General features: G+C 40.7%; 1 protein-coding gene across 1 annotated transcript in view; it reads left to right on the top strand.

Annotated features, from left to right (window-relative positions):
* The window catches only part of LOC307191369 (uncharacterized protein), a gene marked incomplete at its 3' end in the record, with an annotated part of 547,413 nt that overhangs the window by 95,797 nt on the left and 426,521 nt on the right, over positions 1–25,095 (top strand). The window contains exon 3 of the mRNA XM_079931381.1: positions 12,010–12,109. The remainder of the gene's footprint in view (positions 1–12,009; positions 12,110–25,095) is intronic.

The following is a 25,095-nucleotide window of genomic DNA, read 5'->3' on the forward strand; positions in this document are numbered from 1 at the left end:
GAAAAGGTCAAAAAGAATGAGGGAAGGGCTTCCCTGGTGGCACAGTGGTTGAGAGTCCGCCTGCCGATGCAGGGGACACAGGTTCGTGCCCCGGTCCGGGAAGATCCCACATGCTGCAGAGCGGCTGGGCCCGTGAGCCATGGCCTCTGAGCCTGCGCGTCCGTTTGGAGCCTGTGCTCCACAATGGGAGAGGCCACAACAGCGAGAGGCCCGTGTACCACAAAAAAAAAAAAAAAAAAAAAAAGGATGAGGGAAAATGACAGATGGAAAAAACAGGCAAAGAAGATCCAGTGTGTACAAAAATATTTAAAAGATGCTCAACTTCCCTCATATTAAGAGAAATGCAAATCAAACAAACACTAAGATAAGGACTTCTATTTCTAGCAGTATTACTGAGACACAAGTAGATCCTACTCAGGGACGATGTGCATATTGCTTATGGTTTGAAGAGAAGGAACATCTTTTTCTATGAGACTGGAGGGAAGGAAATAGGATTGGTTCAGATGCAAGAACTTCAATTTCCTGCCTTCACAAACGTATTTTCTCTGTATAGAGGGAGTCAAGCACATCTGCTAGGGAAAAGGGGGGTGGGGTGGAAAGGAAGGAAGAGGCATCAGAGAGGACTGGAGATGTGGAAAAACATCTGTGTGGAATGGAAGAAAGTGTGAACTGGAAGATGCAAAAGAATTGGGTGCAGCGTGTTTCTGAGTTGCTGGTCTGACAATGTGGTCTCCTACAGCATGGTTCATTTGCCTATTTGGGGAGCGAGGAAGAGGCTTGGGGGTTCCAGCGAAGATCAAGTGGAGAGACAAGGGGGCAAGAGTACTGGCAACAAATAGTTGAAGTGAAAATGGAGGTGTCAAAGGAGGTTGGTAATTTATTGGATTTTAAGATTTCAAAAGTTGAGTATTCCAAATCATGGGCCTCAAAGAATGGGGAGGCTCCCTATGCCTACATTTTTTCCTTTACTCAAAGTAGAAGACGTGCTGATCTCCTTGGTCAGATCCAGGATATTGATTAGGCCACATTTACTCATGGAGAAGTCATTTTGAGAAAAGATGTCAGTTCATGGATATGACTTACTCTCTTTTCTCTTTCACCAATGTGGCCAAAGTGGTTAGCTGATCAGGGTTTATTCTGAGGGCTACTGTCCATCTTTCCTTCCTCTGCCTTCCTTGTCCATGCAGCTTAAATACATAAGCACTGTGGCCTCATACCCTTGTCTTTTTCTTCCTTTTGGCTACCTGGTTTTTGGAGAAATCCAAGATGCAGTGAGGCCCTCATGTATTGCTTTAGTCTGAGACTTACTAGGTTCTGGGAAAAGGGTGCTCCCTATGGTCCAGCTCAACCCACTGTGTTTACTTTCCCTGGTTAGGGAGTCCTTTGGGGAATGGTGGCTAAGACCAGAGACTCTTAGCAAATATCTTCTTTACAGCACAAGCAACTGCCTCCAACACATAGCAGCAAGAGGAAAGAGTCTAGGGTGTGGCCAGGGTCATGAGAATCTGCAGTGAAGAGGGGCTGAAGGCCACTGAAGGAGGAGAAGATACAAAGCTCCGTGTCTTGTTTTAGGCTTAGAAAGGTCAGAAGTACTTCTAATTTAAGCTTGCAGTGAAATGTTTCAGCAGGGAGTTGACAGTTTTAAAACAGCCATCTTGAAAACCAGAAGTGTTGTGGTTTTTATAGTATTGAAAAGGAAAGGGGCTTAAGACTAGGTGAGAAAATAATAATAATTTAATAAACTAATAAGTTCACTAATACCTTAAATGAGTACTAAAAAGCAATTCCTGAGCTATCACTATTTACAGCAATAGACACACATCTTGATATAGATGTTCATATAAATACAGAGCTTTACATTTTAGATGGGCAAAGGTAAGTTCATGTGTCATTAGCAAATTTGTCATTAGGGAAATATGAATATTTTTACAGGAGGTATAACAGAGATCTGCCACATATGACAGAGCAGAGTGTTTGTTAAATTTAATCTTACTTTTTCTTATTCCTATATCATAAATATGGCTTCCTTATTAATACAGATGATGGATTTACATCACTGTTTCTGAATAAGCAAAATACTTAATTTCATATCTAAATGACATTCTCCTTTCTGAAAAAGGAGTCTGTATTTCCATGGGGACAGGAATGGGGTTATTTTGATCAGATCCCAGACTGGAATGGGATTGACAGGATGCCAGCTCAGTGGATGGGTCCTAAAGACTCCATAGTTGGTAAGTGGGGTGAAATGTTTGATATAGAGAGTGGAGATAAAGGTAGGTAAAAGAAGTCAGAAAATTTCTACACAGTACCTGTCTCTTAACAAGTAGTCAAAAGATGTTTGTTAAAATAATTACTTTTATATCTTTTTAAAAAATTTAAATGATAGAACTAACTTTAGTGAAGGTACCACTATAAACCACAAATTATAATTTATAATTATAAATTATATAATTATAAAATTATATATAATTATAAAATAATTTATAATTTTATAAATTATAATGATTATATAATCATTATAATTTATAAAATTATAATGATTATATAATTATTAACTTATTATAAATTATAAAAATTATAATTTTATAAATTATAATTTTATAAATTATTTATAATTACTAATTTTATTAATTAACATTGCATAAAATGACAAGATTTCATCTAAAACATATATTCTTAACAGGGATGATATCACCCTTAAGAGGGAAAAAATTGATTCTTTTTTAAAAATTTTAATTTTATTTATTTTTTTATACAGTTGGTTCTTATTAGTTATCTATTTTATACATATTAGTGTATATATGTCAGTCCCAATCTACCAATTCATCCCACCAAGGCACCAGTTATTTTTCATTGATGGAGTGATTTGTGAAGGTAGAAGAAGAGAAGACACCATTACCTAGCAGTGGCTTAGCCGTCTTCACTAGACAAATTTTGAGAGCCATTCAGCTCTGGAAGTCAGGCTCAATAGCTCTGCCCTGGGTTGGTCGGTCCATCTACCTGTCTCTCTGCCGGCTACCTATCTACCTATCTATCTATCTATCTACCTACCTACCTATTTATCTTCTAATTATCTATTATTTTTGTACTAGCTGTATTGAGATATAATTCACATACTATACAATTCACCCATTTTAAAAGTGTCAATGATTTTTAGTATATCACAGGCTTGTGCAACTGTTACCACAATCAATTTTAAAACATTTTCACTCCAAAAAGAAATGTGTCCCTTCAGCAGTCACCCCTGTTTTCTCCCAGTCACCTTCTCCTCCAGCCCTAGGCAACAACTAATCTACATTCTGTCTCTGTAGATTAGCTTATCTCTGGACATTTTATATAAAAATGGAATCATACAATATGTGGTCTTTTGTGACTGGATTCTTTCACTTAACATAATGTTTCCAAGATTCATCCATGTTGTAGCTTGTGTCAGTATTCATTTCTTTTTTATAATTTTCTGTTGTATGACCATATATTTCCATTCATCACTTGATGGATATTTGAGTTGCTTATACTTTTTGGGTATTGCTAGTAATGCTGTTATGGACAGTGTACAAATTTTTGTGTGGACTTATGTTTTCATCTCTCTTGGTATATGTGTAGGAGTGGAATTGCTGGATCATGTGGTAATTCTATGTTTAACCTTTTTAGGAACTGCCAGACTATTTCCCAATTAGCTGTACCATTTTACATTCCAACTACCAGCATGTGAAGCTTCCAATTTCTGTACATCCTTGCCAATATATTATTTTCCATGTATTTGATTATAGCCACTCTAGTGGGTCTGAAGTGGTATCTCACTGTGACTTTAATTTGCATTTTCCTGATAACCAATGATACTGAGCATTTTTCACGTGCTTACTGGCCATTTGTATATCTTTTTTGGAGACATGTCTAGTCAGATCCTTTGCTTGTTTTAAAATTGGGTTGTCTTTTTACTATTTAGTTGTAAGTGTTCTATTGATATAAACATCCCAGATAGAAGTTTGTTATTGGATATATAATTTGTAAATATTTTCTCCCTCTGGGTTTATTTTTAGTTAGCAGTTTTAGCCACTGCAGAAAACCTTCTGAAAAGAATGAAAGAGAATTGCTGGGATACTATATTTATGATCACTATGAAATTCTATTCAGGGGCTTCTTATATGCGGCTTAAGGTTTAGGGAGAATGTAAAATGTACTTGCTGTATAGGTTGTCAGTCACGAATTCATTCTGTTTCCCATTTGGTGGTAATACAAGAGTGGGAAGAAATTTGTTTGTGCTATATATAAGCTCCTAATATTCTGCATTAGCCTTAGTGTATTTCCCCAAGTTTTAGAGCTGATTTAGAGTCACAGTGATGGAACAGCTAGACTTTGTGCTTTAGACTTGAGAGGCGTTTGAAAGAATTCTAGTGCAGAATGTAAGCCCTTTCCAAAGTTCACTCTTACTTTACTGCCCTTTAAAGGAATTAAAAGTCTTGTTTACTCTGTTTTTTCAATCTATTCTTTTAGAGAAAATTTATTTATTTCCAGTTATTTAAAATCAAGGTCCCCCAAACAAGCTAATTCTTTATATGTTGCTCTTTTTGACAGCATCACAAAGTAAGTTTCAGCATTGCCAACTGAAATGACTTTCCATGACTTTCCATGAGTCACCCCTAATTACATGGGCCATAGCCATTTTAATTCCTTATTTAAATTGCCATGGAGATTTACATACTAAAAATGTTGCCTGATGCATGTAGGTTATTCAGCTGCTTTTTTAGGCTAACTCTGTGAGTACCAGTAACCATGGAATGTGGGAACTCACCTTAAAGATGGTTTCCTGCAACTCCTCTTTTGAGTTGTAGTAACACCCCAGTAGGTAAGTACATGTTAATATATGTAATCTTTTTTATACTCTTCTGTATTTTCCAAATGTTCTAGAATTAACATGGATTATTTTATAATTAAATAAGCAATTATTTTAAAATTTGACCTTTTATTATTATACAAGTAGTACTTGCTTATTATAGAAAACATAGAAACTACATGTAAGCAAAAAAGAGCAAAATACATGTTGCTTGTAATTCTACCACACAGAGATGACCATTATTAACATTTTGATGTGGTTTCTTCCAGAAAAATTAAAATGATAAGGTCACACTGATCTTTTACCTTTTTCTGCTAACAGTGTATTGTGACTATCGTTCTATATAGTAAACACATTACACACATGGAGAAAATAACCTTCAAATCTATGTCCATGTTTGACAAATTAACTTTATGAAATAGTCAGGGAACGTATTATTTATTCTATTTTATGCATGAAGAAATAGAGATGGAGAGAACTTAATTAACCTGCTTAAGTGCTCAAACTAATAAGTAACAAAAATGGAAATAATATTTGCGTTTTGACTCAGAATCCAGTTTTCCTTTCATTCCTGTGCCAATAATAGGCTCGTGACACTATAGACACTGAGTCATCAAGGCAGGAAATGATAACAAATGTTAATTAAGGACATACCCGAGTCTGAGTGAACAAAAAAAATTGGGTTGAATTATGAACAGCTGGTGAAAGGAATTTTGTGGGGTTTTGTGCCTCATTAGTTGCTAATTAATTGCTACACATAAATACCTTAATTATTCAAACAGCTTATGAATAAAGGAGAAAATAATGTATAAACAAAGGAAAGGATGGATGTGACTCTGCGCATTAGATAATAAAATGATTACCCAAAAAGTACTCAACAGGTTAGCGAGGTGAGCTGAATCTATCAAGATGCTATGTAATATAGATGAAGGCAAAGTTCTCCACTTGGCAGCTCCAGATCTGCTGTGTATCTGTGGAAAACTTCCATCATGAGGGAATCAGATTTTCTCTATGCCAAGAGTGCAGTCACTCGACTCTGACACTGTAGTACAAACACAGCTATAAACAGTATGTCAAAGAATGGGCATGGCTATGTAAAACATCTCTCTTACAAAAACAGGCCATGTTTGACCAATGGGTCACAATTTGCTGACCTCTGTTTTAGATGATATTCTACTAAAGAAAGATTCCCATTTTCAATGGCCATGCCCATTCCTTGACATACTCTTATAGCTGCGTTTGCACTATGGTGTCAGAGTCGAGTGATTGCATGGAAACTGTATGGTTAGTAAAGGTGAAGATATTTACTATCCGGCCCTTCATGGAAAATGTTTGCCCATCCATGATCTAGAACAAGGATATGGGGTAGGGAGAAGAGTTCAGCTCCAATCTCAACTCCAGGCATTACAATTTTTAGAGAGGTAAATGTCAATGGAAGCGTGCTTGGAGGAAATTCACCATCATGGTGCAGGAACTGAAAATTAAGTCCCATCTGAGATGATAGAGAGATTGAGACATTTAAACATGGAAAAGAGAAGCATTAAAGGTGGGGGGCGGGGGCTGAAGGAGGGTGGAAGATTCTTAGCTGAATTAAAGTGCTGAAAGAATACCGAATGGAAAGATGTTGTGCCCCAACTAGAACCATAGTGACTTGCAGGAAGACTATTTAGTGGACTTTCTAACAATGAAGAATGAAAAAATGTAACAGGCCAGCCTAAGAAGTCAGGTTTCCTTGTCAAAGTTTAAAGTGCTCATGGCTGGACTGGATGATTACACGTTGGGGACATTAGTGAGGAGATTCAGAATAAGAGTAGTCACCATTTTGAGGATGCCTACTGTCTACCATCACCTCTTTATATACATCACCTCTAATCCTCATAAATAACTTTGTATTATTATGAACCTCACTTTGTGGATGAGGAAATAATTCAGAGAGAGTAAAACATTTGCTCAAACTCACAATGCTGGTAAATGTCAGATCTATAGTCAGATAGGTTGGTAGATAAGAGTTCTCTAAAAAGATTTTTTGGAGATATTTTTGAAAACAGAAAAGGAAAAAGAATAATATAACTAACAGATATTTCTGCCAACTAGAATTTACAATTATTAACAGTTGTCAGTTCTGGGTTGTGAAAATATCTGTGATAATTATTTCTAAGCTAGTTATATTAATTATACAGTTATAGTTACACAAAATGATTCTGGTTAACATCTCTACCTTAATGCTATGGGAAGTGAGAGTTTTCTGCTTTGCTTTTCCCAGGATGAACAGAGCAATCCCAGAACAGAACTCAAAGTTAAGAGTCATTTTCTTAACTAAAATTCTGATCAGATTAAACTGGTTGTTTCAGTGACTTTTGCTCTTCTTGTTGGTGGGGGAATTGTACCTCCTGCTTGGTAATAGCCCCCAAGGTGTTCATGGGGGTCCCATGGGATGGGGGGGATGGGGGGGTTCATGTCACACATGCCTTCCCAGACAAGTGGCAGCCTCAGCTTTTCCTCTTTCCTTCTACTCTGGGATTCTGCTGGGTCCCCCAAGCATCCCATTGTGCCAGCCAGTTCTGCTGGCTCCTTTGGTTACGACCCTGAGCACCACTGTTGATGAAAGGAAGCCTGTGAGATGCCAGAGCTTCATAAGGTTCGTGCCACAGTGGGGTGCCACTGACTCCTCTTTGTGCCCTCTCTGTTGAAGTGGCACCAAAGCCACTTGTGGCCAGTACCCCTCAGAGATTTTGGTGGAGCCATTTGTATTAGTTTGTTAGGGCTGATATAACAAGTCCCACAACCTGGGTGACTTCAAGAACAGAAACTTATTATCTCAGAGTTCTGGAGGCTAGAAATCTGAAATCAAGGTGTTGGCAGGATTGTCTCTTCTGAGGATTATAAGGGAGAATCTGTTCTAGGCCTCTCTCCTAGCTTCTGGTAGTTTGCTGGCAATCTTGGGTGTTCCTTGGCTTATAGAAGTGTCACCCTCATCATTGCCTTCATGTTCACATGGTGTTCTCTCTGTGTGTGCATGTCTGTTTCCATATTCCCCCATTTTATAAGGACACTGTTCATATTGGATTAGAGTCTACCCTACTCCAGTATGACTTCATCTTAACTAAGTACGTCTGCAGCGACCTTGTTTCCAAGTTATGAGACACTGGGGGTTAAGACTTGAACGTCTGATTTTTAAGAGGACACAATTCAACCCATAACACTGATCCTACAAGGTTTTTTGAGTTTTTTCTTAATAAGAATTGAAAGAGACCCTTTGGTCATAGGATTGTGACCAAAGGAAGGTAAATAGGATAACATAGATGAATCACTTTGTAAATGGAAAAGTGCTATCCAGATGGTAGCTGTTACTAAGGGATAATGCTGATATGTTTGCATATAGGCTCCCATCAAGAGATCTGCATGGAGAAACACTAAAGGAAACTCCTCAAGCCCCTCGTTCTCTCATCACGGCTAGAAAGACAGGGATGGGTCATTGGATTTTCCTCTGTAGGAAGTTGTTGGTGTTATAAGGGAGCTGGTAACAAAGTAAGAGACACGCCTAGCACTCACCTCCCTTCCACTCAGAGAATTGATTACTACCTTTCCCCAAAGAAAATGAACTACAGCAGCCCCTGAATCCAACCTTTTTGAAATTCTTAGTATCTGACTTCAAGTTTGATTGTAATCTCCTTGTGGAGTGGGAGCAGAGAGTCACAGAATTCGGAAGGAGAATCAGAGATCCTATATTTGGACTAGACTGGTTTCAGCATTTTTGATGTTGTTGTTCCCTTGATGAGCACAGAGGCCTGAGATCCCACACCTCATTAAAGAACGTTTTGTTTGTTTAATTCCCTTTTTCATAATTCTTCACAGTGCAGTGCTTTAGAGTCAGTGGGCCTTCTCTGAATGCTACTGGTCAGTTTACTTTGCTTTTCTTCTATGTTTTTATTAGTCTGGATGTTGTTCATTATATATATATTTTAAAAATTTATTTATTATTTATTTTTGGTTGCATTGGGTCTTTGTTGCTGTATGTGGGCTTTCTCTAGTTGTGGCGAGTGGGGACTGCTCTTCGTTGCTGTGCACGGGCTTCTCACTGTGGTGGCTTCTCTTGTTGTGGAGCTCTAGGTGCACGGGCTTCAGTAGTTGTGGCATGCGGGCTCTAGAGTGCAGGCTCAATAATTGGGGCGCGTGGGCTTAGTGGCTCCGCAGCATGTGGGATCTTCCCGGACCAGGGCTCGAACCCGTGTCCCCTGCACTGGCAGGCGGATTCTTAACCACTGCGCCACCAGGGAAGCCCCCGTTCATTATATTTTAATGATTTATTTACCTGGCCATCTATTCCACTGACCTAGAGAAACTTTTGAAGCCAAGGCATATGTACTGCTCCTATTTTTATCTAAAACAGTGGTTCTCAAACTTTAGCAGGCATCAGAATCGCCTGGAGGGCTTGTTAAACCACAGATTGCTGGCCCATCCCCAGAGTTTTGTTCAGTAGGTGTGGGTTAGGGCTGAAAATTTGTATTTCTCACAAGTTCTCAGGTGTTGTTGCTGCTGCTGCTGGCCTGGGGGGGGGGGGGGTCACACTTTGAGAACCAGTGATCTAGAGCAGTCCCTGGCAGACGATAAGTGCACTGTAAATGTTTCTGGATGCATGAATTCATGAGTGAAGGTGAGGAAGATTATCTTTTATATGACACTAGGAGACTGTGGAGAGAAAAAGGGAGGTTGCTTATCTGCCCCTTCTGCTTTCCTAGAGTGATGAGAACAAAATGACATCATTTACTGAAATCACTTTGAAAGCAGCTACACCTTTGGCTAGTCCTGTCAGTGCCTATTCCTCAGTCTCGAGGCTTGTCAGGGAGTGGGTTCAGGGCTTCCTTAATGTGAGAGCAGAGGAGACAAGCCTTGAGTTTCTCTACTTGCTGTTTTTGGGGCAAAGATAGTCAAAACTCTGTACTTCCTGTTTCAAAGAGTTGCAAAAGCTGGTTTTCAGTTATTTAACTGGCACAGACTTTAAGTTCAGTCTAGTCCTTTTAAGAGAACTGACTTCTCATATATTTTTCTAGTCTAACAAAAGCAATCATAAATTAATAAAACAATAAGCCAAAGAAAATAAATTAGTAGTTGGTTGAAAAAATTTTAACCTATTTGCTTAAATGCAAATTAAATTAAAAATTACATTCATACAATCATGTGTTCCATAAAGATTTCCATGAACACTTCTGATTAATTTCATGGAAAAATAGAAATATGGCTTGTTTCAAACAAGTTATTAAATACATATTGATTGCTGTAAGTGTAACACTGTTGTGTTAGCAATCATTTACAACACATGCTGCTTTAAAAGCAAAATGTTTCCTTGAGCTGTGTTGAACTCATATCTGTTTTCCAAATCACTTGAAAACTGGAGTGGTTGAAAATGGATTAGATGCAAAGGAAGAAGCATGGAGTCAGCGGGAAATCTACTAATTGGACTCTGGAGAAAGAATAGAAATCATTGGTCAGTTCTTGACAGTGAATTGGTAGTAGGGCTTTTGGTAAAAAAAAGGGAAGAAGTTAATGAATAAAAAAAGGGGGGGAATCAAAGCTTCAAGAGAAAGCACAACAACTTGACTGAACCCAGGAAGGGTGAGTTTGGAATCTCAATGGAAGGGAGAGTCTTAGAATGAAGAAGTTGCTCCTCTTCTGAGTCAGGAGGAAGTGAAGGGGAGCAAGGAGGATGGTGCCAGTTTTACCTTGTAAAAGTTCAGAGACCTCATCTAATCCTCATTTTATGGCAGAGGAAACCAAAGCCCAGAGAGGTGCAGTGACCTGTCCAAGGTCACCTCACACAAGGTCAGTCCCAGGTCTGGTGCCAGGTTACAGCTCTCCTTCCTCACTCCATACTATCCCCTCTCATTTTCACTTCCCTACAACCTCACTTTTGTTTCCTTAGCACATTAAGCAATTGTTTACTAGATATTGTTGATGGCTGTGGAAAAGAACAAGGGCAGGAAAAAAATAATAAAAGCAAATTCAATTTAGATGAGAAACAATTCAAATGCTTAATTGGTTGAAAAAAAATCAAGAACAGGTGGTGCTCTAGTCTGCCAGGAGTCTTCAGATGAGCGTCTGGATGTTATTTTGTATTCAAAATGAAAAATGTAGAAGTCTTTGTGTGTAAAGATACATCACAGCATGCGAGGTGTAGAGATTATATGAAGAAATCCAATTTGGACTGGAGAGAACATCGATGCAGATTCCAGTTGCACAGCTGCTATTTACATAGACTCATGTAGATCGCATCAGTGGTAGTCGTCTAGTTTCCATGTAGTCGCAAAACGGCGTCCTGGAAGAAAATGGCCACACAATCACTACTTCACCTGTGCCACACCACTGTTTGTACCACAGTCTGCCAGAGGCAAGACATTCATGGTCCTGCTTTTTCAACCTTTGTTTCAAATCCGTCCTGCTTCCTGTCATTGCCCTCCAGTCGAAGACCCACAGGAACACCCCTGGATTTGAACAAGTATGCTTATTACTCATCCCAGAAAGGGAGAATGCACACCATGGGCAACCATGGTGTGTCTCAGCAAGAGGCTGTTAGGAAGGACTTATTATAGAACTTGTTTGATTGAGTACTTTGGGGAAGACCCAAGGAAGCAGAGGTTCATCCTGGATTGCTACTCTCTGAAATCAAGGACAATTCTATTATTGAATATCCCTGTAAATCTTATGTATAGGGAGTGCAGCAGAGCTAAAGCTGTACTTGGGAAAGAAGCAGCAGTCACTCACATTAGCCAGGCTGTCTGCTATGCTGTGGTCTGGACAATGTTCACGCTTTGTCTGTGTTTAGATACAATCACTAAATGGCTGTGTTTTTGTCTCATTCCATCCTGGTCACAGAGTGGCCTTGTCTGAGGATGATTTTCTGTGAAACTGTTTATGTTCAACAGGAGAATGTCAAGGCCCAGCTAACAGTACTAGGTCAGCTTCTTGGATGTCAGGGGTGCTTTTCTCTTTTTCTGAAGGAATTAAGTTAGAGGAAAATGGAAAAGCTTTGTGATGTCATTTCCAAAATTGAGTGTTCGTGTGTGTCCACCGATCTCTTCATCGATACATGCAAACGAGTGGTATGTAATTTGGATAGGTTTACTAAGAGCTTTGGAGCCCTTGTACTAACCACTCTCACTTTTTCACTTGAACTACAGGAACTGCTCTGTGAATTTGGGGTTAAAGCATCTGTGGAACAAGAATAAACAAATCAGCGCCCGAAGATTGGACCCACTTCATTAGCATGTTGCCTAAAAAGTGAGTTTGGCACAGTGTGGGAATAGAGAATGTGGAGAGCCAAACTGCTCTGCATTACTGGGGGTGAACACACAGTTGGACTGTTCAGGGGCAATCAGGGAGAGAGGTGGTGCAGAGAGAGAAATGTGAAGGAAGGGAAGAGGAATAATCAGCAAGAAGGCAAAAGGTCCAGAGATGTACTGAAGGCAGGTGCCTGATGGAATTTTCAAGAAGGGTGCTGTGTGATACATGCTTTAAATTTGCTTGTTTGCAGTGCAGCAGTAAAATCCTCCACTTATGACCTTCAGTAAAAAAATGAAGGTGGGACTGGGTTGGGGATAATCTAGGAGGAAAAAGAAAGCTAAGAAGTAGAGAACAGACACTCAGTATAATTTGAAATAGAAATAAGCATAGAACATAAGTTCCCCCAGGAACATGAAGAGGTCCTGGGCAGGCATTCCAGAGTGTACAGAACAGGAGGTTGAACCAATTTTATGGACCTTAAGGGACAGGGTGACCTAAGATAATATGCGGATAAGGAACATAAAAGACTTGGGGAAAACAACAAAATAAGTTCTTAGCATGATCTGAGGAGTCAGGACAAATATCTAGATAATTCAAACCAAAATAAATTTAAAAATCCAAACCTCTATGCTTCTAATATATAGATGCTTCAGGAAAAAGTTTAGTTTCTAACTTTCTGTCTTAAACTCTCAGTCAAGAAACAAATTTACAGGACCTATAAGGCAAGCAAACATGCACCTCTTTTTTTTTGGTGTCAAAAAAAGACAATGAATTTCAAGTGATTCTCTGATATTCATGACTGTGAGGATAGAGTCAAAGCTTTCAAATTAAGTTTTCAGTGTTTTCTGGTTGTCGGTGTCTGCAAACTGGGTTGATATTTTAAACCTGAGGTCACGGTTGGAGTTTAGTTTTCATATCCAACTTGGAGAATTTTGAGGTTCCCAAGGCTATTCTTGAGGCTTGATTGTCATATAGTCTCTAGTGCTTGAGTGAGAGAGAGGAAAAGATAGGGAACTGGAGACCTTTGTTTTGTTTTTCTTCCTTTGAACACTGCCAGAAGCAGGTAAAGCTCTCTCCATAGTAACCTCTATCCTTGCCCCTCAAAGTGTGGTCTGAGGACCAGCAGCATCAACATTACCTGGGAACTTGTTAGAAATGCAGCAGCATCTCAGGACCCCATCTGAGACCCGCTGAATTGGAACCTGCGTTGTAGCAAGATCCCCAGTGAGATTCGTATGCACCTTAATGTTTGAGAAGCATTCATCTAGGAAGTGTTACACAAATCCGTTTCTTAGGTGATAGGGGAGCTAGCCTATAAAAAAAGGAAGGGACATCACTAGATGTACAAACTTCCCAGCTAGATGTCTAGCTGCTACTAGAAATTTCATTAGGGATTTTGTTGTGAATTTGGTGTGAATTATATAGCTTAGGGACAGAGAAGGGACAGTAGGGACTTGGCTACACCTGGGACTCCACAACAGCTTACTAAAAGGCCTAGTTGGTTTCTTAATATGCTCCTCACTGAAAAGAGACTAGCAGTTTCCTACCAGGGAACCAGGTGTAGCTGATGTTCCCATTCTGATATTCCCATTACTCAGGATTTTAAAGCTGACAGATTTTGAGACATAATCTAGCTGTTATGTTCCTAGTGAAGGGGTGAGAAAAGAAAAAAGTAACATTAGCTTCTGAGGTAAAAAAAAAAAGCGTCTTCTGTTTCCTTTGTATCATCTTATAGCTCTTGGTAAAGTGGGACCCTCGCAAAATGAGCACTCGATAAATGTCATTAACAGTGATTTGAACCAGAGTGGTGATATTTTTAATGCAGCTCATTCCAACGAATGTTCTGCTTCCCACGTTAACTTTTATATACCCAGCAACCAGAAACCTACACTGCTGAGTGTACAGAATATCGGGCTCCAGCTTAAGGGTGATTAGATATTGATTTCTGAGCCCCGCAAGTATTTAGCGATGCAGAAGCTCTTGAGCACTGGATCATCATGGACTGCGGGGCTGCGGCTGGCAGAATTCCAGCAGTCACGATCTGTGGAAACATTCTAGAGTGGCCGTAAAACCCAGGCTGTGGATTTGACCCTTTTGTGTGGCCTGATCTGTGTCCTGCTCCACTGATTGTCCTTCTTACCCTGTCTTTGCCCCTGTCTTTGTAGACATAATGTTTTTGGTCACTGAGGGAACTAGGCAGAGAGAAGAGATATTTGGTGCAAACTCATCCTGACTGCTGGAAAAAACCAACTCAGACTTATAGGTGATGAGCTTGCAGTGAAGAATAACACAATATTACTCTTTTATAGTTGTATATAGTATTGCTCTTTTTTATTTGCTGTGGGAGTTGCTATTAAAGAACTGTGAAAAATATCCATTTAAAGCTCAAATATATGGTGTTGAGAATAAGAGCTAATCTGTTGACAAGTTGTGGAAGATTAAAGATGGCTGTATTTTTGACATTCCTCTTTCGAGATATAGGGTCTAAGTCCCCTCTCTTAGAATCTGGGCAGGCTCTGTGACTGCTTTAGTCAACAGAATACAGTCAAGGCATGGCCATGACCATTACATGACTGTGAAGTTGCTCTGATGCTGTGCCAGAAGAACGAGCTGGAAATCTTCACTGTGGAACTTGCTGGAAACTTGCCCTCTGAGGTGCCTGGAGAAACCTCCCACGGGCAAGTGGCACTCCTCAGAATTTGTTGTGAACCAAACCAAAGGAATGCCCGGGGAAGCTGCTTGCTGCTGCGCGCTGCTGGCTGCTTCGAACTGCAGAGCCAGGAGCTACAGAAGCTACAGGTGACAGGAGCACGTCAGAACCAGGAAGAGAAAGCCCTCCCTCCTCCAGCACCTCCACTGACAAAGCTTAACATTAACTCTGCTGACAAAGAAGAAATTACACAGCTGAGAGGCAATAAATTGACCATTGTCACAGGTAAAAAAAAAGCAAACAAAACAAAAACAGAATATAGTGGAAATGATATTTGCCAGTTTCTGGACCCAGACTTTGAGAAACTGGCAGCTTCTACTTCCTGTCTTTTGGAATCTGGCCATCATACTGTGAGAAATCCAAGTCACAGAGAGAGGCTACATGTAGGCCTTCCAGTCAGCGGTCTAGCTGAGCTCACAGCGAGTGGCCACGTGAGTGTGCCATCTTAGATGTCCAGTCCCGTGGAGCCTTCAGATGACCCCAGCCACTGTCTGACCACAACTGTGTGAGAGAACCAAGGGAGAATCAGTCAGCTGAGCCAGGCAACCCACAGAACTATGAGAAAGAATGATAAATTGTTTCAAGCAGTAGATAAGTGGAACACAAGTTGCTCTACTTACTTATAGAAGGAGGCCACTCTAAAGCTATATGATTCCATTTTTACTCTTTCAGACATGTTCACAAGCCTCACACTTGGAAGATTCCCTGCTGCCCAGTGCAAATATTTGGTCCACCTAAGCTTACAATATCATACCTTCTCAAGTTCAGACTTTGAAAGGTGCCTTCTCATTGAGAAAAGCTCATGCTTGCTTTATTGAATTTTCACAGAGACCACCACAATGGTGAGACCATTGGGTGTTCCTGGTTCTATTCTCAAACACAGATCCAAAAGTAGCATTATGCACAGTCTGTGAGTTTGTCCACTCCTGATTCCATGTGGCCAGTTCTTCATTTAGTTCCTTCAGGTGGGAGCTGTTCTGGTAAGGAGTCCACCAGAGCACCAAACAGTGTCCATAAATGTCCTGTGTTATTGCCTTTCATCTGATAAATGGAACTTCCCAAAGGACTATGATTATGTTGAAGTCAGTATTTTGTTTTGTCCTCTCTTCCTGTATCTTATCGGTGGGGCATTGTGTCAATTCATGAGTCATGACACACTGGGAGCTGATATTCTTACAGAGTTTTGGGACAAACTTCCAAGGGTACAAACTACCAGTCTCAGTGTCTGCCCTATTCTAGCTCAGGATTCTCAGCCTTGGCTGCACGTAACAATCACCTGGGAAGTGTTCAAAAAAGCAAAACTACCCATGCCTGGTCTTACCCTGGATTAATTAAATAAAAATATCTGGGGGTGGGACACCAGTCCCACGTAGTGTATCTGTATGTCCAAATCTTACCTTTTCTTTAAGGCCCAGCTGAAATACTATTTTCTACATGAAGCTACAGAGTCCCACAATTGGCATCGTTTCTTCTTTCAAATTAGTTATTATTTTATTTTGGACTGTTTTTTCTACCTATCGTATGCTTTATTATCTCTTTTCCTTCTCCTTATACTCATGATATGTCTCTGATATGTATGTATACACAGTGGGAACTCAATAAGTATTAATTAAATGAAGACATAAATGGATGTTGGGAAAACCATCCTGCTTCCCATGGACGCCAAGTTTGCTTTTGTGTTGATGGAGGTTGAGATGCCTAGGTATGGCCTCAGTCTACACTCCTCAATTAGAATTGCCTCGTAGCCATCCCCCCGCCCCAGCCCCAGCCCTCAACCATGGCAGAGCCCAGCTGCCGTTGCTCTTGAATCTCTGTCTCTGGTTGCTCCCAGTCCCCATCTTTCCTCTTGTTACTATTCAGTTAAGTTTTTTCTTTCTTATTTGAATGACTCTTCTTTACAAAGGTCTAAATACTTACTTTCTAGGCTTGGATGGTCATCAGAGGGAAGATAGATGTTCCACAGTGTGCTTTTGAAAGTACCAAGACTGATAGGGGTGCCTGCTTATCTCCCTTCTGACAAAGAACTAGCTATTTACTGAGCTAAAATGATAAATATTCCAAGAGCAAGCTCTGAAATCATCAAGCCCCACAGTACTCTTTGCAGTCTCTGTGCTATCTATACTGATGAAGCCACTAGATGTGAGTCTTAACGAGTAAAAGAGACAATGGATAATTGTTTTGGGTTTTAGGGCCTCTGCTGAAATGTTACTGATTTTCAAGTTTCCAGTAAACTTAGAACTGACTTCAAACAGATGGATCAGTGCAGTCCTTTTTCACTTTTTGTATGTAGCATTTTTTCCCACCTGTTATTTACTCATTCATTTTTACTTGTGCTCTGAAACACAAAAGTCATCTTATTTTTTCTTTAGAATTCATAATTTTAAGAGGTTACTAGAAAAGTCCTCTGATTCACCTGTAATTGAAGAGTTCCCCTTTGAAGTTCAAATCTTTCTTAGCTCTAATTTGAAAGGGAGTTATGTTTCTGTGATGGACTCGTGACATTTCTTACTGGAAAAGGTCAGATTTTAATGCCTTCTTGTGATATATGCATCTGGCTCAAGATCAGGCAGTTTTGAATGATGGAATTTAATTGTAATTTAGTAAAGGGCTAAGAGATAAGAAATTATGGCTTTGCTGTAATGCCTGAGCTGTACACCAATTCCTTAGCAGCCTTCATGGGGGTTTGTGGGTTAGAAGCTGCAACTTCAAGAAGCCTTTCAGGGACACCATGATGATGCTCTGAGTAAAAGCAAAACCTCATCTTGGCTCAAGTTCCAGTGATTACCTGACATCCTACCTTAGAAAAATAAAGACAATTGCCAAGGTATAAATCCTTGTCTTCTGAACATTCTGGAAATCCAGATGGATATTTACCTATTACCTCCCATTTTGTCCAACTGCCTCAAACTTCTTACACTGTCGCTTCCTTTTTCCCCAACAAAAGTTCTTGAGTATACAAAGATACCTACCTACCTTCCTCCCTTTGTTGTGTGAAAAAAGGACTGCTTAAGATCAAATTAACTGAATGAGAATTCTCCCTTCCCAATCTAAGAAAGTCACTTTTCTCTATTCTGTTTTAAATGAATCAAAGAATTGATCCAACTAGGGTATGAGTTAGTCATACATTTATTAACAGATAATGTGATGTGGTAGAAAAAGTATTAGGACTGGATTTAAGCCCTCAATCCTTATTAGAACTTAGACTCTCTGAACTTCAATTTCCACATCTTTAAATAACCTGTTAGCCTCAGGTTTCTTATCTAGTAAATTGCTTTGAGGCTTAAATAAAATGATAGTCTCCTTGGGATTGTTCTGTTATCCTGTGTTCTGGGGCGTGCTAATCCGCTGCTCATGGTACCTGATAATGCCCTCTTGTAGTGAATTCTTTTCTCATGTTGTTTTAATTTGTGCTTACGCGCTCATCCTCAGCTGGGATTATTATCATAATGTATGAGTCCTATGTTTCCTGGGTTGTGGGAGTATGTTTACAGAGATGGTTTATATTTGTCCTGTCTGGGTGTCCCCAGGATTTCACTTGTCTAGGGTGAATTTTCACAGTAATATGTCTGTTCCAGCACCATGTGGATAGTATTCATTTGGACTCCATATCTATACGTGGCACAAACTAGGGCTTGTGGGCCCACCAGACCTGATGCTTCTTTGCTTCTTACTCGGCCCTCTTGTGAAGTTCTCCCATTCACCTTACACAATGTGGGGAGGGTTTATGTAGAAGTGTAAGTTCTAGCATCACACTTCATATGGACCCAAGGCCTCATCTCTGATTTTCATTGGGATTTTATGACTCTAGTGTCTCTCTTTTAGGGTCTGCTACCCTCCAGGGTTCTGCTGCATTCCCTCAAGTTGTGTGAGTTCCTATGTAGTTTTTTGGAAACCAGAAAACTCCCCTGTCTGTCTTTTGAGTTTGACTTAAAAAAAATACTGTAGTTTATCCAGCATCTCTGCTTTGTAAAGGGAAAGAGGATCTGAGTTCAGTTTGCAACACTGCTGAAACTAAAAATCAAATGTGTATTTCTTATGAGAATTTTCTCTTGTTAACCACTTTATTTTATTTCATGAAGACACCACTGTTCACTGGTAGAAGCACTGCTTGCCAGATGCTGTTGAGCATAGGAACCCCCCTGGGGATTTTGTTAAGGTACAGATTCTGATTCCTGTAGGACTGGGGTCAGGATGAGATTCTGCATTGCTACCAAGCTCCCCAGTGACGCTGATGCTCCTGACCACACTCTGAGTAATGAGGATTTGAGAGAGACCAGTGATGACTTCTTCCCAGTTGCTAATTTATCAGTTGCTGGAATTCATCTGGTGTGGTTGCCTGATAAAATCTTCACTCATCTGTCTGGTCTTGAAAATGAAACTTTGTGTTGAAAGCAGTTTGAAATTGTAAAGAGCTAAACAATATTTCTCCATTTGGGAAAAAGAAGCTATAAATTCAAAATGGAATTAAATTGTCCTTGAAAATACCCAGAAGCCCCCATCAGCATTTCTAAAACCTCCCTTCTGCCTCCTCATTTTCTTCTTATTAAACCTATTTTTGTTCAAGCTGAAATTCTGGACAAATTAATAAAAGAATTAACTGTCTAATTTAAGTTTTCTTTTTAAATTACTTATATTGTTAATATTTATCTTGATTCTTTTTTTGTAATTGTATTATTTTGTGTGCTTTAGCCTGGGAACTTATTCATTATGGTTAATATCAATCCTAGAGAATGGAATATTTGAGTTCCAAACAATTGGTGTATCAGGCGAATCTTTGGGCTGTGAGATTATTAGTATGATCAAAGATTCACATGAAGTTAGAAGATTCTGTTGCCCTTATATAGGATGGGAACCATTTTCCAAACTTTCTCCTTGTACCCCAAAACTTAAAAAAGCAAATCAAAGATTGATTGGCATCCTGGCATGGCTAACTTTTGCTACTTACATCTTAATTTTATGGATTTAATTTAATGGACTAAAACTGGTGTGACCTTTAGAATTAATCAGGGGTGTCGAGTAAGGTGTGTTACAAGCTGACTTTCCCCATGTGGACTTATAGAAAGCTGGGTGTGACCTTATTATACCTGTGGGTATGGTGGGAGGTGACGCAGTGGGAGGTGACAGGGAAGAGAAGCAGGGTCCTGCGCCAGGTGCTTGACTCTGTGATGGCTCTGTCATCATGTCACCTGAAGTACCTGGGCAAGGCACATCCCCTTGTCAGGTCTCTGTTACCTCATCTACGATATGAGGGTTTGAGTGAGGCCATCTTCTGTTTCTTCTGTCTACAACACTATTCCCCACTTCCCATCACTTATGCCCATGTTCCATCTGCAAATCCATGAGCCACACGACAGGAAGAAAACAAGTGTTACCATATCTGTGAAGAGTCTGATCAGAAGTGCCTCTGAACAGGAACAGTGAGTGAAGAAATTTGTAGGAAAAAACTGACCCATGGGGGCTTCCCTCGTGGCGCAGTGGTTGGGAGTCTGCCTGCCGATGCTAGGGGACGCGGGTTCGAGCCCCAGTCCGGGAAGATCCCACATGCTGCGGAGCGGCTGGGCCCGTGAGCCATGGCCACTGAGCCTGCGCGTCTGGAGCCTGTGCTCCACAACGGGAGAGGCCACAGCGGTGAGAGGCCCGCGTACCGCAGAAACAACAACAACAACAACAAAAAACTGACCCATGTCCTGCTGCTTCACACAGGGAGAATAAGTTTGAGGCTCGTGTGACCTAAATTGACATTTTTATTTGGAGAGAGGGTGTCGTGGGTTAAATGGTAGCCCACTGAAAAGGTATGTCTACCTGGACCTGTGGATTTGACCTTATGTGGTTATCACCATATTACATTTGCAGATGTAATTAAGTTAAGGATCTCGAGATGGGATCATGTTGGTTTAGGCCCTAAATCCATTGGCAACAGTCCTTATAAGAGAAAAAAGGGCAGAAGACACATAAGAGGAGAAGGTCGCATGAAGACCTAGGCAGAAATTGGAGAGATGCAGCTGCAAGCCAAGGACACCAAGACACGCCAGCAGCGATCAGAAGCTAGAAGAGAGGCATAGAGTAGATCTTCCCTCAGAGCCCCTGGAAGGAACCAACCCTGCTGACATCTTGATTTCGGACTTCCAGCCTCCAAAACTGAGGGAGAATAAGTTTCTGTTGCTTTAAGCCACCTAGTCTGTGGTAATTTGTTATAGCAGCCACATGAAAACTAATACAGAAAGTATAGCAGCACCAGTATTTACTAAATGTTCTAAATAAGTTTTACATTCATTATTTATATAAATTTATTCCTCATGATCATTTTATAAAGTAGGTACTATCATTACTGACATTCTAGAAGTTAGGAAACTCAGGCACAGAGAGGTTATATAACTGGCCTAAAGTCACACAGCTAATAAGTGAAATTGGAATTCAAACCCCGAGTTCATTTTCCTTTACCTCTAAGGTCTGCCTCCTACCTGTCATAACCACATGGCGGTTATGGAGCCCGCCATGTGGTATTTTCTTCACTGGCCAGTGGGACCAGCACTTTGTATTCTGTCACAGCTGGTGGTGCTCACTGCTGTAAGGCTGTGGTGACAGGGCCTCTTGAAAATCCAACAGACTAGAACGTAGAGCTTCTTGTCTTAAAGTGAGTAATTTTCCATAAAAGGCAATTTAAGGGAAAGCTATACTCTCCCAAGTTGCAGAGGTGTAGGAGATACAGAAAGCATTCCTCCCTTTGAGAGCACAATACAACCCTGAAGGTATCTGGGCAGAATTTCACCCAGTTCAGTTTGGCAGTTTTTCAGGAAGTTAGTGCTGGGAGAAGAAAGTGGAAAATGTGAAAATATAATTCAGTTCTTGAAGGAACAGGGGATTATTTTTAAAAATAAAGACTGGGAAAACACTTAAAACCCTAGTTAGCAGGGAGGATAGCCATTAAAAGCATTTCAAAAAAACCAAACCATGTCCTTATCAGGGTATTCAGTTCTGGAGCAAGCAGCCCAGAGAGAGGCACAGGAGGCCTGAAGCCCCTTTAAGATGCCCTTCCTTGCCTGAGGGGCCTGTGGGAGGGAGCAGGTTTCCAGCGGCCTCTTCAGTCTGGGAAAGTTTCCAGAGAGCAAGGCCTTCTTGAATGCTGACAGCCTCTTCTGCTTTCATGGAAACTTCTAGCTGGGGAGGGGGGGGTTGTCAAATGCATGCAGATTACTTTATGTCACTGCTTTATTGTGAGGGAGAAGGAGAGATCAACCTCCCAACCTTTACGTTGGCATTCACTTAGTTTAGAACATTTTGTTAAATTTTGTGAAAGATGAATGAAGCTGGTTTCTCAAAGATGATGCTTGGGTGCCTTGCTTTGTGTTTGAGGGTACAGGGTTGACTGCTAGGGGACATCTGTACTTGATCAGGAATCAGAACTCAGCTATGGCTTGGGGACTTTTTCCTTGAATGTTCTTGGAAGGAATGGAACCTCTATAATAATAAGGATAATAAGGAATATTTGTAAATCACTTTAGAGTTTAATAATTGCACTTGTCTCCGTTTTTTCATTTAATTTTCACAACATTCCTGTGATGTAACTATCATCTCAGTGTAACAGATCTGAAAATCAAAGCCTTGAAAGAGAAAGTAGTCTGACCAATTTGCTTACACTGGAAATATTATTAAATGAGATAGGTGTAAGGCACTAAGAATGTAGCCTGGCATCCAATAAGTACCAATTAAGTGAAGCCACCTGTTGTCACTCTCACCCTGCTTGTTATTATTATTGTTTGTTAATTACTATCTGATAGAGTTGGCACTGCAGCCCAGATTGCTGACCCCATACTGCCAACATTTTCTGAAACAGGAGGATGCCATTTCCTACTTGACCATATTTCCTTAGAGTTTTTTCCTTTCTCTTTCTTTCTTTTTTTTTTTTGCGGTACGTGGGCCTCTCACTGTTGTGGCCTCTCCCGTTGTGGAGCACAGGCTCTGGACGCGCAGGCTCAGCGGCCATGGCTCACGGGCCTTCCTAGACTGGGGCACGAACCCGTGTCCCCTGCATCGGCAGGCGGATGCTCAACCACTGCGCCACCAGGGAAGCCCTCTCTTTCTTTTTTATTTAAGTTCAGAGAGCCAGCTAACAAGTGGAACCAATGGGTTATGAGAACAATCTGGATGCAACATGTCATTCCCTGGATCACCAGGTTGATTGGGGCAATCTGGCTGGGCAGTACTTACATATAGATCAAAAAGAATGGTTCTTTCAGATAGGAGACTGAGGTCAAGTAGAGTCAACAGTGGAAGCCTTTTAGTAAGGCAGTAAGACTACCTAAGAACATGGAGCATTTGAGGAGCTTGCAGAGAAACGATTTTCCTGGGTGTACAGTGAGCACACAGGTAAATCTCTCTCCCTTCAGAGGAGGTGAAATTTACCTATACCAGCCCTGATTGGGGGCTGTGTTGGAGAGGAGGGGGAGGTCTACAGTTCTTTAGATTTCACTTGAGCATGAGTATAGACTCTTTGACCTTTGCCCACGATAAAGAGAGAAGCTGGCATGGAGGATGTATTACCTTACACGTCTTCTAGATGCTCCCAGACAAATAGTTCTTGTTTTCTCGCTTTTAACCAAGAGGACAATAATCCCCATTCTCCTGGGCTATTGAGCAGAAGGCTCAATCTATCCTACAGACATTTGTGAACAGTTGGGTGGGGTGTGTAGGCTGTGGAATGAACAGCCGGTCTAACTGACACACTTAGGATGACAAGCCTGGTGATCGTGGACTGGGTGTTCTCTCTGCCCACAGAGTAGCCACCATTTGCAGACCCTTCAGAAAGTGTAAGAATGGAGAAAAGGCGGAAGTCAAAATTCAGTCCACCTGGAGAAAGAAACCAAAGCTAGCCTCTGAGCAGGTGTTGAGTCAGATCGCCTATCCAAGTTAAATGGAAGGAATCCGCAGTTTGATTTAGCTGATCAACACAGCATACGGACTGAAATCTCATGGTTAATAACCTACCAGTGGTGCAGGACCAACTAAACTGACTAAATTTCCAATATTAATTAGCCAGTAGATGTTTGAAGGGCTATGAATAGAACATTGAACTCTAGAAACTGGTTCCATGTTGTAGAGATCTAGTCTCATGGGCAAAAGCCCTCCACTGTGTAGGAGTCAGCCTGTAGTGGTGGAGACAGCTGCACCTGAGGTCAGGGGCAGCTTAGCAAATTCCACTAGTTCTCTGAGTCTGTGATTCCCAAATAGATAAAATAAGAGCATGATCTTAAAGATTCTCTAGTGATTTTGATTCCAACTCCCAATTCCATTCATTTGGCACCTTATTAAATTCTTCCATAACACGTGAACCTTTAACTATGTCATCACATGGAGTGAGGGTCACTGTGGCCCTGAGGTTGGTGATGGCTCACAGTCTCCTGATTTGGGAAAGCTATATTCATTTCTACAATGTTCTACAATGCAATACTATTGTCTCTCTCTCTCTCTTTTTTTTTTTAATTTATTTTTTGGCCGCACGGCATGTGGGATCCTAGTTCCCTGATCAGGGATCAAACCTGCGCCCCCTGCATTGGAAGCTCAGAGTCTTAACCACTGGACCACCAGGGAAACCCCACATTTGTCTATTTATAACCACAAAATAAACCATGTGGTTCTATCATCTGGGCTGATTAGCTTATTTTATTCACTGGACAAATATTTAATTGAATTTATACCATGTGCAACATGTTATAGTCATTTTGTTCAAGCAGTATGAGGTGAGCCATGGATCATTCCTGGAGGGACTGGTTAACTTCAGGAAGACTAAAGTTTGTTGCAGTAGCCAGGGGCTGCTCCCCTCCTCACCAGCCACTCAGCAAGTGTGCTGGGGTCGCCAAAGACACCTTGCAAGTGTACAGATGACTCAGCTGAAAATGTAAGCAAGGAGGTGGGGAAGAATGAGGTTGGGCATCAGGAGACCAAGATCTTTTGTCCACAGTTGTATGACCTTGAAGAGGTCATTTATGCTCTTCACACTCAGATTCCTTAGCTGTAAATAAGAAATTTTGTTGAAGTGGTCTATGAGGTTCTTTCAGCGCTAAACATTTTACAATTGTAAGTCCATCACCATGACTAGAAAAGAGCTCGGAACACATGTTCCGGGGATGGTGGGTCACCAATGTTGCCCTCATGAGTATTTGTGCTTGGAGCTTCTTAGAGAGAGAAGACCCAAGGCCCAGAGTCACAAGTGATTCTCCTAAGGTGTTGTGGGTAAGAATAGGAAGCAACTCTTACATCTCTTAAACTTGTAGTC

This window comes from Stenella coeruleoalba (genome assembly GCF_951394435.1).
Source record: "Stenella coeruleoalba genome assembly, chromosome: 9".
NCBI classification, from domain to species: Eukaryota; Metazoa; Chordata; class Mammalia; order Artiodactyla; family Delphinidae; genus Stenella; species Stenella coeruleoalba.